Raw genomic sequence first — 4642 nt, 5'->3', positions numbered from 1 at the left:
AGCTGCCCTGTGGTTTGATAACCCTCAGCACCCAGGTCACGTGGGGCACAGTCCATGTGGGCTCTGTGTTTGGACCCTAAAGCCCACACACCCAGCCTTGACGCTCCGTGGTCACAGGCAGACCTTGCTTACGGCGCTTCGCGTGAGCACGCTTCGCAGGTGTTGCGTTTTTCACCAACTGAAGGCAAGACCCTCCACCAGCAAACAAAGATCTCACTGTGTCCCAAGGTCTGGACAAGAACCGGGACAGCTCCGAGGCTGCCCCGCATTTACTTCTCACCGGCAGCCCAGCCGGTTCTTAGTTGCAAGAAACACAAATGATTCGGTGATCTGAGCAAATGTTGCAATGGGAACGGTGAGGGCAGTCGGGTCGAGACAGCACTACTGTGAACATCGTGTTTTCTGACCCGATGTGAAACCAGTCCCCAAAGAAGACACAGAGCACAAACACCGCCCCTTCCACAGAGATGGGCCCCAGGCACCGCTCACCAGCTGGGGTTTGGAGCCAGGGACTCTGGCGCAGGGCAGGGGCGGCACCACCTACCTTGGCAGAGCGGCCAGACGTCGCACAGCCAAGTTCCCGGCTTCCAGCAGCATTGGAGGGTAGGCAGGCAGGTTCAGTGGCTGTGTCCCTACGGTGTCACTGGGGTCCTCACACAGGACCCCGCCCTGACTCCTGCCCGTTTCCTTTCTAAGCAGCTGAGAAAACCCTGGGCTGCACCTGCTGCAGCCTGTAGCTGTAGCTGGGGACGCTGGCTGATGTGCTGCAGCAGCCGGAATCATCTGGGCTTCAGGACTGCCCGGCTTTCCAACCACCTCTCTCCAAATCTCCTTATCTCGTGTTGGCTTTCTCTTCTACAGGATCTTCTGCGTGTCCCAGTTTGAAAGGCTGTTGGAGAATGTGAAAGCCAGCACGGGCTGAGCCTCTGGTGGGGCCACAGCCACCCGTGGCAGCCCGTCACCACTCCCGACACCAGCTGCCCTCCAGCCGGATGCCCTTGGGCTCTGGATTGGTGGCATTTAAGCCACTGTGGCTGCCTGCCCCTTCCCTCTCACTGGGGAAGTGCTCACCGCACAGATGAAACCCTCCCTCTTCCTTAAAGACTTGTGTTTGCGATCATGTAGATGGGAAGTCAGTCAGTCAGTCCTCCGCCTTCAACTTGGGTCTGGATTCGCAGGCCCAACGCCATTTAACCACCTGGGCGGGCTTGCGCGTCTGCCCCTCCCAAGGGATCAACCGGGATGAGATTCAGGTGAGCAGACTGGGTAAACCAGACGAATGCAGACTCCCAGAGGCCACGTTCTGTTGGAACACCAGGCACCACACCTGCATTGAAGCTCTCACAACTTGCCTTTAAGGAAGGCTCACTGACCACCCAAGGTGGCAGGAGCGTGAGTGCCCCACACCCACCTGCGTGACGAAGCCCAGGCGGAACTTAGGGAGGAAAGCTGACCAGTCAAGGGGCAGACCTGTTCATCAGCGTGGGGCGGCACTGCGGGCACCAGGCCCCGCTGCATCCGCCAGCAGCCAGTGTCACAGAAAGTGAATGACTGAAGGAGAGGGAGGAGTGACAGCACGGGGGATACTCGAGGGCAAGAGTGGCTGTCACCATCTACCGTCCCACACCTAGCCAGGCGCCCTGCACGGCACGGACAGGGCTTCAACATGTGCACTTTGCAGTTGACACATGTCAGGAAGCCCCTTGGCTGGGGCTTCAGGGCTCCTTTCAGGTTTTACAAATGGCAGTAATAGAAACAAGGAAAAACAAGTTAACCACGTTGAATTCATGGTTACTTCCATTAAGCAACTTCTATCAACTTAAAAACATAAGAATTTCACGTGAAAATAGATTTGCTATTCAAGTTATCAAGTTAATAATTAATGGTACTCTTGTCAAAGCTTTTTAAAAAGATTTATGCATAAATTAACTTCACAAATATAGTTAATCCTAAACTAAGGTTTCTTTTTAAAACCCAAAGCTTTCGACATGAGTCTCGCAGACCCGACTAGAGATGATGAGTTTGTGGGTATGTTAGATACGGTGTTTGGTGTTTGTCCCAAACATCGTCATGATTTAAACACTACCATGGAGTTATATATTTGGATTTTTAACTATGCTATGCACATATTCAGATGCCAACTGAATTTGCAACAACAGAAAAAAATCTATTTGATCTAGTTCCTGTCTTTTCATTTCAGGTTGTAACATTGTAATTAGCACCTGACAAGGGATCAAATGTTAAGATTAAAGTTTTAGGGCCGTCCATGCTTTCGGCCAATGGCAACATCACAGCAGCTCACATGTGGGAACCAGTGACATCTGAGGGCAAAACAGGGGAGGGGCTGAAGCAACAGACACAGACCCAAGTCACACATGCTTGTATGCACCCTGCAGCCTTCCAGTGAGGAGGGACTCAGTCATTTGAACCCTTTGGTGAAACAGTAATGACTAAATTTGACAAATGTGAGGAACTTGGACTATGTAATGCAGTAATGAAGGCCACAGTTACCCCCAATTTTGTGCAGGCAGAGCTTGGGGATCCTGTGCTTCAGTTTCAGACCCCGAGAAAACGAGTTTGGCAGAAGAGTCACGCGAATATCTGGGTTTCCCAGAACACACAGCAGTTATGTTTACACTGTGCTGCAGTCTATCACGTGTGCAATAAGCTTATGGTTTTTAAAAAGTACAAACCTGGGGCCGGCACGGTGGCTCAGGCGGTTAGAGCTCCGTGCTCTTAACTCCGAAGGCTGCCGGTTCGATTCCCACATGGGCCAGTGGGCTCTCAACCACAAGGTTGCCGGTTCAACTCCTCGAGTCCCACAAGGGATGATGGGCTCTGCCCCCTGCAACTAAGATTGAACACGGCACCTTGAGCTGAGCTGCCTCCCAGATGGCTCAGTTGGTTGGAGCGTGGGCCACAAGGTTGCCAGTTCAATTCCTTGACTCCCTTGGGCAGCGCCCCCTGCAACTAAGATTGAACACGGCACCTTGAGCTGAGCTGCCGCTGAGCTCCCGGATGGCTCAGTTGGTTGGAGCGCATCCTCTCAACCACAAGGTTGCCGGTTCGACTCCCGCAAGGGATGGTGGGCTGTGCCCCCTGCAACTAGCAACGGCAACTGGACCTGGAGCTGAGCTGCGCCCTCCACAACTAAGACCAAAAGAACAACTTGAAGCTGAACAGCACCCTCCACAACTGAGATCGAAAGGACAACAACTTGACTTGGAAAAAAGGCGTGGAAGTGCACACTGTTCCCCAATAAAGTCCTGTTCCCCTTCCCCAATAAAATCTTTGGAAAAAAAAAAAAAAGTACAAACCTTAGTTAACAAGGCCCCATTGCTAAGACCGTCAGCTGAGCCTCCGCCAGTCGTCCCCTTTCTGCTGGTGGAGGGTCTCGTCTCCATGTTGAAAACACAGCTGAGAAGCACGACCAAGAGAAGCCCAGTAGGCAGAGTAGCTTATGGTAGCCTCACCCTCCTTTTAGCTTTTAGAGTTGTGATGACTCTGCACATCTTGTAAATTAAAGCCACTGACATGAGGCAGATGCGAGCTTGGCAAACTTGAGGCTTTGATACATTCTGAAAGATTCACGTGAACGGTGGACACCAGTCAACTCACAAGGAAGGTGTTCAACAGCTGAAGTGAAGCAACTAGCCCTGTTTCATTGGGTCTCAAGCTGTCCTTTGTATTTTTTTTAAAGTACATTTTATTGGGGAATATTGAGGAACAATGTGTTTCTCCAGGGCCCATCAACTCATAGTCGTCCTTTAATATAGTCGGGGAGGGCACAGCTCAGCTCCAAGTCCAGTTGCTGTTTTCAATCTTTAGTTGCGGGAATTGAACCGGCAACCTTGTTGTCGAGAGCTCGCGCTCTAACCAACTGAGCCACCGGGCCACCCACTGCCTTTTGTATTTTTATTAGCATCTTTCTACCCCTGGACATGTCATCTAATCCGTAATCAACTTTGAGAGGCAGACAAATGTATAGAGCACATTCCAGGGAAATTTGGTCCAAAGATACTTTACTGCTTTAGCAAGAAAGGTCAGCAGCATTATCTGTATGGTGAACTTTTTATAAAATAATTTTGCTGACAATTTTAAGAGGATGCACACAAATTTTGTTTTACTTTAACGAGAAACAGGGCGCTTACATAATCTGCAAAGCTTTCCACACAGTTACAAAGGGAGAGGAACGGCCCGGCAGACACCACAGCCAACAGAGTGGCCCAGGCAAACCTCGGCAACAGACACATTAGCAGCACTTCATCCCAGGGCATTTCCAAACTCCCTGCATCACTTACTGCAAGCTGTCTCACTGGTGCACCTAGTCACTCTATTTAGTTACTCAAAAGTATTGATAAAATCTACACAAAATTATTTTTTTAAAAATAACCCCAAATGACCTCCTCTGTAAAATGCAGTTTCTTTACAATGATCTCTTAGGAGTTTCCCATTGTTTTCAGAAGTCATCTTCCACAAGAGAACAGCAAACCGTGGATGAGACCTTAACTCGAAATCTGCCGGAAACCTCTTCGCAGATTCGTAGGGAAATTGTCTTCAGAGAAACTACTGACCCCATTAAAGCTTTATTATTACTCACTGCAACCAGTATTCCATTTTCTCTAGTTTACCTTTAGGTAAA

The sequence above is a fragment of the Rhinolophus sinicus genome, chromosome 4 (genome assembly GCF_057876585.1).
Source record: "Rhinolophus sinicus isolate RSI-liver-muscle chromosome 4, RSI-T2T, whole genome shotgun sequence".
Lineage (NCBI taxonomy): Eukaryota > Metazoa > Chordata > Mammalia > Chiroptera > Rhinolophidae > Rhinolophus > Rhinolophus sinicus.
The sequence above is the reverse complement of the archived record's forward strand: the minus strand, read 5'-3'. Positions refer to the sequence as shown.